Source organism: Porites lutea, chromosome 11, assembly GCF_958299795.1.
Source record: "Porites lutea chromosome 11, jaPorLute2.1, whole genome shotgun sequence".
Taxonomy (NCBI): domain Eukaryota; kingdom Metazoa; phylum Cnidaria; class Anthozoa; order Scleractinia; family Poritidae; genus Porites; species Porites lutea.
This window is the reverse complement of record NC_133211.1, coordinates 4,323,436-4,337,332: the sequence shown is the minus strand read 5'-3', so window position 1 is coordinate 4,337,332 and position 13,897 is coordinate 4,323,436. Positions and strand designations below refer to the sequence as shown.

The following is a 13,897-nucleotide window of genomic DNA, read 5'->3' as shown; positions in this document are numbered from 1 at the left end:
GCATTTTCGTAATCCCAGCTTCGTCACTTTCTATTTTTATGAATTGACCCATTTTTTAGATTGAATGAAGAACACTCGTTTCATCTACAGTAAATATGAAGAACTGTCTTACCCCAAAAATCAGAAAATGTGCGACCCCATTATAGTCAATCCAGTCGTGAAAATGCGACCTCATCCAGCGGCAAATCCCCATTAGCCTCTTATAAGGAAGTACCCCTCCCCGCCGGGGGGAACCTTTTCTGTCAAAAATGGTATATAAAAGAGTACGGAGTTGGACCTCAGGGCGGAGCCTCCCTGTATAAAACGTTTTTAAGTACCCCTCCCACCGGGCTTAAGTGAGCATTTCTTTCTCAGGAGATAGAGCTTGTTCATGGAGTATGCAGACATTTAAAAGAGGACATTAATCGTGGCACAATCTGTTAAACCATACCTCACTTCGGATCTGATATGGACGACGAATGACAGCACCAAGTAAGACTGCATCAAAAAAAAGGCTTTTTATGGTCTTTGTATCGTATACTGTTTGAAATCAGTTAAGGGTGATTATAGGTGGGACGCAAAGGGGCACAAGTTACAAGATTTAAGCCATTTACCCAATTTTGATTGGTGTTCAGGTGTTCATTTATCCAAGTTATTTATATGAGAGGCTTTAACGGCCATTGCTATATACCGGTATATATACTAAAATATTCCGGCGGGTAACGTGATGGTTTTAGAATAGATCGGAGATCACAAAACCGCTCATCGGACGAGAGTTTTAAGCCAACATTTAGCAGTCGTACATTTTGGACAAAAAGGGAGCCGCCTTTAACTTAAAAAAGTCAGAAAGTCACTGTCTTAAATCGATGACACTTCCGACTGACCTGAAGAGAAGTAAATATTGGCTTACTTAAAATGAAGTCTATTTCAGCGCTAACGTATACCCCTGAATTCCTTTACAAATTGAACCGAATCCCAAATGGATTGTGAACGATTTCTCGAACCTGCATACTATACGTCACAATTCCTAGTCCAGCTTTCGATATTACAAACGATCTTTGAGAAAAATGAGTTAGTGACACATAGTCATTCTTCCCTACGTTTACCCAAAACAGAATAAGCGTAAACACTCACGGGGTCTGGTAAAAATAAACAAACGAACCAAAAACAAAGAAGCCGCGGAACTTAGGTTGATAAATTATGGTATTCGAAAATCATGATTAATATCATCCGCCGATAATCTTTTTACTTAGTTTTTGTACCCAAATTATCAGCACCATTACCTCTAGACGGGTATAATCCGTCTCCGAGACGGATTAAGCCCGCATTTAAAACATTCTTTGCAATAGACCATGTTTCGATATATTAAAATTCATATTTGGCTCCGAGGCTTGGGGGAATTGTTTGTTTTATTATGGTCTATTGAAAACCACATCTACCCATACAAAACAAAAAAAGAAAACTGAACAGTAAAATGTGCCTCTGGGAATGGTGAAACTCCTAGTTGACCTGTATCTGACAGTACTACCACAATTTTGCTTTGCTACTTTTTAAATATAGATAGAGGCGCCATGGTGCAAACCTCGGATTACATTAATTCGAACTGGGTCAGCAGCTAGATCAGTAAAGTATCATTATGATACCTTACCTGTGAACCAATACTGCCGATACTGGGTTAGACTGTTCACAGTCCCCTTTTTTTCCGTAAGATCGTTTTGACACTCATCCAGGATGTCTGCCCGAAACGCAAAGCGCTCGATCTCGACGAAATTACGGAAAACTAGGGCACCGGACTGTAAACAGTCTAATACTGGGCGAAAAAGAAGTATACCCTATTAACAAGGACATGAGAGCCTGTTAATAGGCTAAACTGGGACAGATTCACTTGAAGGGGAGTATGCTTTTTAGGCATGACACTCTTAACTTACTCAGTGTTAGTATCGGGTCTAGCTAAGGTCGGTCGCGGTTGGAAACACTCAGTGAGCCTCCAAATCTGTTTGTAATGCGTTTATTTTAAGTAGAAAAATGATATTCTTGTCTGGAATGTAAGCCTTCTTGATGCTATTCTATTCTGGATCCCACGAGTTGCACTCGAAGGGTGTTTTTTTTTTTCAGACCACCATAACAAAAATGTTTAGAGGGTTAACCAAACCCTTTCAAGGGTTTGGTTCACATTTCCGTCAAGTGACCTATAAATGCATCTTCAAATGTTTTATCCGGGGAAAATGATAAACAAACATCGCAAGTGTTTTTCTTAAAATTAGCAAACTCGAGCACCCTTCTAAAAGTGCACGCTTAAAAAGATCCGCGAATCTTGAAATGAGCTGAAAACATGAAGCTGTCTATTCAACGGAATTGAGGGAGAGTAAGTCTATTAGCCTTTGGTTAATAGAATTCTAAAGATAGAGTCTTTGAAGTCAGTAGTGAGAAGCACTAACTGAGTTACAGCTCTACAGTCTACAGTACTGAACGTCCCAGTAACGAACTGTCAGACTGGGGTCCAGGGAATCATCTGTAAAATCTAACCTAAGCAGGCGTTGTAAAATCTTTTAGCGAATGTCCTTTATTACCCAGCGGATCTGACACGAAAGTGTGTATAAACTTCCTGTTTTTTTCTTGCGGCTTTTCAGTAGGCCACCATTTCATTCGATCAAGCAGCGCAAAAGTCATAGTCAGTTGCCGTTGAGTATTGGACCCTCAGGCAAATGACAGCTGTAATAGTGAAGGCATTCCTTACTTCATGTTACTTTGTGGTACTGTCGCAGCGCACAGCAGGAAAAGTCCGGCTCAATGTTTACACCTTTGTTTCGTGCGAAGAAGGGCCAGTCCCAGTATTGCGGTTTCGTTCGCCTCTCCCATAACCATTCACGCAAAAGTCTATAAAATTCCCCCAAACGAACCAAAACAAGCTGAGCGATATCATACTTATGCCTGCCACCCGAAGTCGTTCAGATCCAAAGTGACCACTGCAACCTATTATAGTAACTATTACTCCAGTGGAAGCAGTCAGCAAAGGGAGAACACGCAGCAAGAGGATCCGAAATAGCTTCTTCCATGAACATAGTTTCCATCTTTCGTCTTGCTGTCGGATACCTACTGCCATTCTCTTGCATTGGTCGGTACTTTGTTTTCAAGAGTCTTGGCTTAAACGTCTCCGGTTTCTAAGATAAGTAGATTAGTTTTAAGATATCTAGGATGGACGTTGCTGAGGAATACCACAGAAAGATTTTTCAAGTGAACAACGATGAGTATGGTACAGCTGAGTCCGATTTACACACCGGGACAGCTGTGACGTAATTACTAGAAATAAGTTCATATTATCACGAAAGCAAGTTTAGCACGACTTAGGAACTTTATCAATATGACAAAGTGAAAAGTGAAAAGTTCATTTTGACATTAGAGAGATTAAGATTCACGTTTACGCCAAACGGCAAACGTGAATTTGTACCACGTGACCAAGTTTTCCCCTTATTTTTCGTTTACTGTTTATTGCTTCTACACAAAAATAAGTAGTTTTATGCCAGTTTTATCCAAAGGAATCGTTCTGGACTGTTTTTATCTGCTTATTTTCTATTTTGAGAAATTCTCAACTGACGTTTGCCGTTTGCCGTGTGCCGTAAACGTGAATCTTAATCTCTCTATTGATTGTATAGTTAATCTTGATTTCCTGACCACGAAGCAGAGAAAAAAATTTCAAGTACGTTACAAACCTCACGGTTTTTTCTCCTGTCTTGTCGTGCTCTTTATGTTCTCTGGTTTTTTGTCTGGCCACGATGAGAGATTTGTGAAGGGGATAATTTCCGATAGTGTTAATTGAGGTAATTGTACATGGACACCCAATTAACGAGGAATGTCTTGGGATGTGTTTCGAACGCCTGCCACGCATGCAAAGTTGTCATACGCTTTTTGGCTTGACGCCGGCCAAAGCTGACCTTTAGAACATACAGTTCTTATTGTGATAGAACACGAACATTCCCCACACTGTTACTAAAAATTTCTTATTTCCCTAAAAACATCTATCCTGAGACTCTCTCCTTTAAGGTGATGTTGCGCGAGACGATTAGCTACGATTCGCAAAGACGATTTTAAGGGCAACACAGCGTTACAATGTTGGAACAATATTGCAACCATTCGATTCATTGTCCCAACAATGTTCTAACGCTGTGTTGCGCTGAAAATCGTGGCTGCGAATCGTCTCGTACAACATCACCTTTATTCTCTTCAGTTCCTTAACTAAGAGAGAACTGCTGACTAACTTACGTAACAAGCCAGATTAGGTTAACAGGAATTTTAATCCTTTCACAACTTTTGCTAACTTTATCTTTCATCGCCAGAAAATTTCAAGGAAGCAAAACTTATAATCTAAATTTGCTGGCTGCTGATTCTCCTTTCCTTTTACTAATTCGCGGCGGCTTATCAACATGATGTAAAAGTTTTCTGATCAATGGTGCAGACCTAACCTTCCGGCGAATAAAACCACAGATTTCAGTCGAAAGTGCGACACACTTGCGGAATGTTTCACCCAGGATTCAGAAATCCTTGGTTGCTTCTAAGTTTATCATCCTGATAAGGACCCGGTTATTTCAGTCGGCATATCAGCCCCGCCAAATATTTTAAAGTTTTCGCGAATAGTACAACTTTTCCGCCGCCCCAAAGGGTATGAATTTTTGCTCCGTACTGGTCTGACGGCTATAGACTTTGCCCATTTTGGTCTGGAATCGGGTATGGTTTTTGAGGGAATTACGGGAGTGTATGAACGTATTGATCGTTTCAATTCCAAATGAGGGAGGAAGAAAGAGAAATATGCGAATTCGAAATGGAATTTAAAAAATATTTTTTTGTTGTTGTTCTAACCTAAGTAATGATGACATAATTACTGAAATCCCAGGTCTGAAAACGGAGATTGGATTTTACAGGCCAGGTCTAAAAACGGGTGTGAAAAATGACATCATTTGGTCTGAAATAAGGGCAAGATTTGGAGAACCGGGCGGCGAACCCCCACCAAGAATTCCCAGGAATTCCCCCCCCCCCCGGGACAACTTCTCTCTCCTCCGCAGGGGCCTCTTGGTGTCATAGGGAGGCTGGGGAGAAAAAAAAGGCGTGCTTGCTATTTTTCGATTATTACTACTGTATTTCCTCGAATAATAGCCGTCCCTTGATTAATCGCCCCCTTAGCTTTGATGGAAATATTTGAAATAATCGCCTCCCCAAAATAATCGCCCCCTGCGCCCTCCCCCCCCCCCCACCCCTCTCGCCATTTTCTCTTTCTTTTATCCCCTCCCTGTGAAGTTGAAGTGGACTCTGATCCAGTAAAACCGATCATTGACGATTCAAGGTCTGTGAATTAATTAAGGAACCCAATTTGGGACACTTTAAAAGCCCATGTTCAGTTTATTTGATGTGATATTTTTTGATATAATGGGATAATAAAACAAAATGATTAGGGCACGACTTTTAGAGAGCAGCATTTGAAATAATTGCCTCCCTCGAAAAAAAGCATTCCCCCGAATAATGGCCCCCTTTTGAAGCGAAAAAAGAAATAATCGCCCCCGGCTATTATTCGAGGATTAATACGGTATTTTTATTGGAATACCCAGCGTGAACCTCTCCGAGCTACAACGGACTAGGAGTTATTTAGCGCAGCAAAGACGATTCTTGCATGCAGCCACCTGGCCCTAGGTGGATAGCGCTATCCACCAGATAAATCTCTATCCAGTGGATAGTGCAATTGGATTCCCTAACATTTATCCACTGGATAGAGATTTATCCGATGGATAGCGCTATCAAGCTTTTGAACAGCTGGGCTGGTGGGAACAATCGAGCAAAAAATGCTCAAGATGTCAAAGATTTAAACAATTTTATCATTCGTAGCAGTATTTTTGTGGCGATACACACAGTTAACTTCTCTTAGATAAGATAAAAAAAGAGTTTAAGTGAAAATTAATTGCTTAAGGTCTTCTGGAACACCCGTTTTTGTTTCCTTTGTCTGTCAGTCCGTCTGCAGTGGTCAGAGATTCACAGGCTAGGTGGCGACGGGCTATTGATAATTATCTCGAATTATCCGTGTGTCTGTTTGCTGTTTAATTGCTAAAGGAACCTCTAGAAATTTGATAAAGCTAATAGGGAAGAAGAATGGTCACAGAAAGTCATCGAAAGCATTGCCGAGTTGATGTTTCAGTTTAACTGAGACAATGGCTTCGAATGGCTCCTGTTGGTATTCAGACTGATTCGCAAAAGAAACGCTTATTTCACTTTCTTTATCTTTTCAGTATCGTCAGAGATTTCTGGCACACTGCCCCTCGCCACATTTTGTCTGCAGTGTTGAGATAACAGATTTTACGCTGCGATGTGCCTGTGATTTCTAACCCGCTCTTGCCGCAAATATCCAAACAGAGCGGGCTTTAGAAAGTCTAAGTACACCGAGCAGTTAACACGTGAGGATGTAACCGAGCTATTAACAGTGGCGAATCCAGGGGAGGGGTCCGGAGGGCCTTCCCCCCCTTATTTTTAGACCAAACTGAGGCCCGAAGGGCCGAAAAAATTTTTTGGAGACCCCCCCCCCCAATTATATCAGGGTTTGAATGACCGGGCACCCCCCTCCCCATCCCCCTTATTTGAAGGTCTGGATCCGCCACTGATTATAAACTAAGAATGTTGAAGAAGCCGTTAACCAAGGGAGAGGAAGGACGGAGGGGATAAACAAGCACTGATAGTGCCCATTGGACGTATTCCTTTCAAGAAAAAGGCGAGTTTCTCCATACTCCTTTTTTTTCTTAAAAAAAAATCATTCGTCCATTTGAATGGCACATATCAGGGCAACTAGGTAGGGTAATTGATTCTTGCATATACGCCAAAAGATGTTAGTAAAAACGATAATACTGTGTACATGGGACGATTCTCAAACACGATTTTCTGCGCAAAAGAGCGTTGCAACATTGCTTCGGCATTGTTTCAAATTGTCACAACATGGTTCCAACATTGCTGGAATCATCGTCTCAAATCGTCTTGTGCAACATCACCTTAGGTTGACAGGGCAGTACTGCTTCCCTAGGCGTGGCACCTGAATAGCAACAAGGCCCGAGTTTGAATTGTAGTTACGTACAGTTTTTAACATTTTGCTATGTCGTAGATGAAACAACCCAAACGAGAAAGAAACAGACTTCGGTGATTTCGTGCGACCCCGCATCGATGTGGCATGTTTGATGTCATGCGCTGAATACCTACGTACGTTCGAGGTTATTTTTGGCTGATTAGATCTCTCATAGATGCTAATTTATGCTGCACGCATCATCTTTTCTTGTCAGTGCTTTGCTTCGTTGTTGGTACTTCATTCCGATTTCTACAGTCAGCGATTCTAAAGAAGCACCTTGCGAATATATCAGTGTACATTTACAACTGAGAAGACGACAGTTGCAAACCAACCTATGACGGTACTTGACTTGCTGACGATCACGTCCACTTCTTTTGCTTATTCAGTTTTTTAAAATTAATAATAATAATAGTAATAATAATAATAATAACGGGAACATTTATACAGGATAACCTATCAGTTCTATTAAAAAGAACTGTTATGAAAAGGGTCCTGTAACTAAATAATAGATAACTAAAAAATAAAAAAAAGAAAGTGGAAAATAAAATAAAATAACACTAAGAAATCTAAGATTCAAAAATCAAAATCTGTAAAACTTATTGACTCATAAGATTGAAAAGAGTTGTGAATTATGGAAAACTCAGTTGAAAAAACTCTTTTAAATTACTCTTAAAAAGTAACCAAGAATTTCAATTTCTTAAATGCCGAGGTAAAGTAATGTAAACTAGAGCCCCTTGAAAGGCAAAACGTCTCCGTCCAAATTCAAATTTGGCTTTGGGAAGTTTTAGTGAACACACATTGTTTCTAAACAAAAAGCTTCCAAAGCGTTCACTTGGGCGTCTAATTGTCCCGGGGTAGCTCCCCTATAAAAATTGCAGGGATGCCCCACTGCTGGAATATTCCAAAAATACTTCTAAAAGGTGCTTTACCAGAATCTGACTTTTGGGCGTGGTTCAAATTCATTTTAACCACTACAAACCGATTACCAGAAAATCAGTTAAGTGACACTAAATAGTTCAGATCATTAGTTTGTGCTACGAAATTGTTGAGGCCCGTAAAAGGGATCACAACAGCTCTTATGCCGGGCAATTAATATCAAAGCACCCTAAGCTGTACCAATCCACCGTGGTGGACTAGGGGCTACAATACCCGCGTTTGCATGCTTTTGTAAAGGTTTATACAGTTTGTATGGCAATTAAACTTCAAATGGTGAAAATAATCACCTTGTCTTGGTACATCGACAGACAAACGAATTTATCTTAGCCACGTGTACTTCACCGATTAAACGAGTAGATAAAATACGAGACTAGCATGCGGGCTAGGTCTCTTACTCACTCCTCCCCGCACCAATTAAACCTAGCAGAACAATTCCCATTCCTGCTTTTTTTCTTCCCTTCTTCTTTTTCTTTCCTTCCGCTTCCCCCTCCCCTTCATCTTTTCTCCCTCTCCCTTCCATTCCCCACCCTCCCCTCCCGTCTACGTACTAAACATTCATTGCATGTAAATGTGATAATGAGTTTTAAGTCTAAGAAAGTTTTAAAGTAGTTTCTTAGTGCTTAGAGATACTTAAACGTAAATGTCACTTTCGTGTTGTTTTAATTTAAAGAAAGGCTAGCTGGCAAGAATGTAATTTTCTACAGGCTATAACTGTTTTTTTATACATCTTTAGACCATTTTATCTTAACATCTTTGGAATGATGGGCTTTAAACACGTTAAGCCTAGAGATGATCATTCCTTCCTTAACAAAGCTTATTAAACTTAACCTTCCAGCTCAGTTGTCAGAATAAACAATCAAAAGCCGGCGGTTTCTTCCAACACGCGCTCCACCAATCCGTTGCACTAAACGCTTTCATTGTAACTTTATAGCCTCTCTTTTCAAAGTAGGCTGGCGTTTACTAAAAATGTTGCCATAATTTCAAAATTATAAAACCTCTTCCAAATGTTATTAGTACAGATCGCAGCCTAGGATCATCACCGACTGTGTGGTGGTAATATGTGTGTGCGTGCCTGAAATGCTATCAAATGAGATAACTCGAGAACTGTTTATAAATCCAGCGCCAGAGTAAACCGCTAAAGCCCTGCCCTGCTGACCTCATCTGTTCTTGTGTTTTCACAAAGAACCTTCAAAGTGGGTTTTTCCGCCGAGAACAAAACATCAAACAGTTAAAGTAAAGAGTCTAAGTGAGTCCTTCCTACTTTGTTTCAAAGCAGAAGTGGAAACAAGAGCGCATCCGGCACCCCTTTATAAAATATAGTGAGACGTTTCTGTAAAAAAAGGTGGCGGGGTTCAAAGCTTTTAGATATTTTAGAGGTTTACCTGATTGACTTTTCGAAGTATATATTTTGTCAAAATCCACTTAGGGTGAACGACAAAATGAAGCATAACATTGCTACACTGGGATCTGCTATCTACTCTCAGGGTTTAAATCATTTCAGAATGCATATCTTTACTGAAAGCAAGCGTATTTCATGCGTTTAATTATTTGTATGGCTTATTAACGGGAGTATGCTTGTAAATCATCGATAATTTCGATTGCTAATCTGTCCTGTAAGTACGTGACGTGTATAAGCATATTTCCGGTGGAATTACCGCAGCTTAAAACAAGATATTGGAACAAACATTTTAAAGCATACCACACCACGTAAAGCTTGCACGTAGAAGAAAGGAAAAGATTTGGGACTTGTTTACAGCCATGCCGGCAGACGTCGTAAAACGAAAATTGGACGAAAATCATTACAAACTGGAGGCCGAGTTGGAACCAAGATCAGATGCTCGAGCTTGTAATTGTCATGATCAGGCGTTATGTCATCGATTCTGTCTATACCTATTTCCAGTTTGTGCCCTCATTACATCCTTGTTTCTCATCTGCTTTGCGTTTAGAACGCCACAGCCCGGAATTGCTCTTGGCTTTAGTTTTCTCCTCTTGGTCCTTGCAATGTTTTACTGCGTCATTGGAAGTCTCGTCAAGTGTTGGATGCCTCATTCAGCAGACGAACGATGTGATTCAGACAGTGATATCTATGATAAGACAAACGTTTCTCTTATAGTTGTGAGTACGGACGAAGCACCCGAGCTTGGAGGTCAGGGAGAAAAGGTTTGAATATCTAAAACTGGGGAGAAGTTGATGACAATAAATTTCGACAAGTTGAATTATCTAAAGTCATTGGTCTCCCTGAATAGATTCCGAAAATGTCGAGACTTTTATTCTTGTTGCATAGTATTGTACAGAGAAGCAAGTCAAGGAGGGAGGAAGAAGGTAAAGTGGAAAATGCCTGATGATTTCAAACGCTTCTTTCAACGTTGTTGGACACTGATTTCAGTTTTTACAGAAAACGTCACAGTGACTGCTCTTTAAACAGTTCGGTAGAACAGATGTGATTTTTTAGTGTGTCTCAATTGATAGATTTTTAAGTAGTTAATCCTCGTCATATACATGTACATACATAACGAATGAGGAACAATAACAATAGACTCCGTGATAGAGCTATTTGTGTTCAAAAAATCTTTAGATTGTTATCATCATACTGCCTAAGTTATTATTTCCTAATATCGGTTTTTAATTGCGAATTCGACGGCAACGAAGCAAGCGAGCAGAAACACGTGATTTATTGTTCTCATTTATAGCCCTCTTATCAATATACCACTTTCTCCAAGCATGTATGATTTATGACTTTCTACGTCCTCAAAATATAGATCGATTAAAGGATGGCTGTTTAAACCTTAATTAACATAATGAAAATAAAGATTATTGTTAAATATAGTTTCTTATTATATGAAAATAGCATCCAAGTCTAATTCCGGAAACAATTTATTTTAATTAATACTCTAAATTGTATTGTCCATTCTGATACATCGCCGCCGATCGGTTACGATGACTCAAAGATCGGTTCACCGCTTCCGTTAATATTGATTTTGAAAAATATTTGTATTTCCCTCGACCCTATTAATCCATACACTTAGTGGGTTTTCAAAATGTCTTTACTGCCCATATTTGTCTCCAAGGTGAACTGAACCTATTTGCAGTAAAAAAAAACGAAACCAAAGGTGCTGTTATGTAATAGTTACTTTCACGCCGTATTTGAATACGTCACAGGTGTATACGCTTGTGAATGACGTCATTGAAGTTGTTTTATCAGTTATGACGTCAGCTGACTAGTAAAGATGTATTACAGCCAATCTTTTTCCCTCGTTTAAAAATGAAGGAAACTGTAAAAGATACTAACTCAAAACGAGTAGAGCTGAAGAAAAACAAAGGCTGATTGACAGGTGCCCAAGGGTCTGAAAAGAGTTTTAAGAATGGTTAAACTGATGGACGGTCTGATATATAAATTAAAATGTTCACTTGGCTGATTGCAAGAGGCTTTTGTTGAATGTATGTCACGCGATAGTGGACCGTTAAAATTTGTTATTCTACGAACCTCTCTCCCACCAAGAAACTGCAACTTGCAGATTTGCGATATTTTAAAACCCTTTAAGTCATGACCAATATCAATTTTCTTTTAACAATATCGATACATAATTAATAAAGTTAGTAAAATGATCACCTACGGGAAAGTTCTTTTTCACTTTAAACAAATTCTCTCAACTAGCCTGCGTAGCAGGCGCTTGGAAGTAGTGGGCACAAGAAAAAACGGGCGCGCGAGAAGGAGACACGCGAGGGGAGAGGGAGCATCACCGAGGAAATGTATGGAGATCAGTCTGGGAATTGGGGCTTGGCTTAAAGGCTTAAAGATAAACTTTGCTGAAGTAAATTTTTACAATTGATGCGTTAACATATGAAAAGTCAACTTCAATAACTGGAAGAGCTTATTAAAGTTAGTAACGTGTGCAATTTTTTTGCTCTTTGCACGTAATGTATATAATTTCTTTCGCAGCTGCTCGTATCGAAGTCAGTCTGGAGTCAATAAAGAACATTGAGTAGTTTCTTGGTGTCGCGGATGGGTGTTATCACCAAATAACGTCATACAAAAGATTGAAAAGAAACTGAACAATACCCACGCCACGACACAAAAATGAACCAACAATGGGTTCCCCAACAAAAACAAACAACCAAAAACAACCAAATTCAATTATCAGAAATACAATATCTCAGATCAGAGGTGATCAGAGTGTTCATGGACCTTAATGGGCTTATAAATTCTTAGTAACAACTTTCAAGTTCCGCACCGTATCTTGCAAAGAACATTTGCCATTTCAATTGGACTCACATTTTTGGAGAAGAGATATTGTAACAGTATTATGATTCGCCACTAAAGAAAAACAAGAAGCTGCAAACTTGGCCGAGTTTGCTTTCGCAAAGACTTCTGGGACTGTTGCCAGGGACAGGGAAACAAATTGGCCAATAGCTGATCGGCGCTTCCCCCGTTACGATATCAGAAAGAATTGTGGGACGCGTTTCGGCTCCATTTTCCTTATTGTTTCTTGGCGAATTCAGGTCGATATCACTTGTGCAAAATGTGGGGCAAACAGAGTATATTATGGGGGATTTGAAAATACTCACAAAGAAAAGCCTATGGGGCAAACTGGTTCCCATGGTCACTCTTTCGTCATCCTATGATGCTCAGACAAAGGGTAAAACAAGGGTATCAATGATAAGCGTTACGTTTCTTGGAAACATTGAATGAAAGTCAGAATAAAAGCAGCTGACAGTATATATGTATAGCTTAACAGACATACTAAACATGACCGAGTGACCTAAAAAAAGGGTGGACATCTGAAAGTTTTTACTTGTTGCTTTAAATCATACCAGAACTAAGACCATACATCATAATACCGTTTGCTCAAATCTCAAATAAGTTACAACTACAGTTTTCTTTACAAAATTTGATATTTTTAGTGTGCAGGGTAGTCGAACTTGATAATTGAAGCAACTTTCTTCGGAGGAAAAATTACCCACCCCGGAGGCCTTGGATGAGAGCCATTGATTAAAAAAACACACTAAAGGCAAAAGAGAAAGAAAGTACCCAAGTTGTTCTAATCGAACTAATTTTGACAACCAGCTTTCTCTTCATTGCCACTGCCTTTTAGTCCGGGACACTCCCTTATACTGATTTCCTATACGGGGATGTCTCGCTTGATAGGGTATGTTTTTGTCCTTTTTATCTCTAACAGGGTATATTATTTCGCGCTAGTCTCTCCTACATAATTATAAACAGGGTATGGTATGAGCTGGTATGCACAGATAAAGTATACCATGACTTTGGACTTAACCAGACGACATTTTGTCCTTTGTCACTAATAGGGTAATAACATTGACGTTATTGTTCTAAACAAGCTATTATTTTAGGATTTTTTTTGTCCTTAACAGGCCGGTTAGAAGAGTTACTCATTTGACAGAGACAGTGCCAGACCTGCTTGCTGCTACGTCACACATCGGCATCAATCCTGAGGAAAAAACAAACAATTGCAAGCTAATGCAAAAAACAATAATAAAAACCTCAAGTATTACTCTTCCTTTCCCCTTCACATTAACCCTTCTTGAAATAAAACAAACAACGAAAGAAAACGAAAAAAATTAAGAGAGAAAGAAATATATTCTTAGGCTATCTCCACAGATGTAAAGATGCCTAACCAGAACTGTAGTAGAAAATAAATTACAGCTTATTAAGTTGCCCTGCCACTAGACGTAACTATAAATTGCCAAGAGAAATAAGCTACTTAGCTCTCCTCTATCTCGATCTCTAATTTGCTAATATATCAATGGGCGCAACGAACGCACGAGGCGTTTAACACTGTTTAGTTTGTTGAAACAATCCGGTAAGCTACTTGTAAGCTGGAGTGCAATGATTGTTTCTGTAAACCCGGCAACGAAAGAAGGCCTAAATGA

The 13,897-nt window shown here is 39.6% G+C and overlaps 1 long non-coding RNA gene across 1 annotated transcript; it reads left to right on the top strand.

Moving 5' to 3' along the window:
• Positions 1 to 8,867: 8,867 nt before the first annotated feature.
• On the top strand, positions 8,868 to 10,827 carry LOC140952566 (uncharacterized). Its single transcript, XR_012167367.1, has 2 exons — positions 8,868 to 9,851; positions 9,952 to 10,827. It is a non-coding gene; the product is annotated as an uncharacterized lncRNA (long non-coding RNA).
• Positions 10,828 to 13,897: the final 3,070 nt, after the last annotated feature.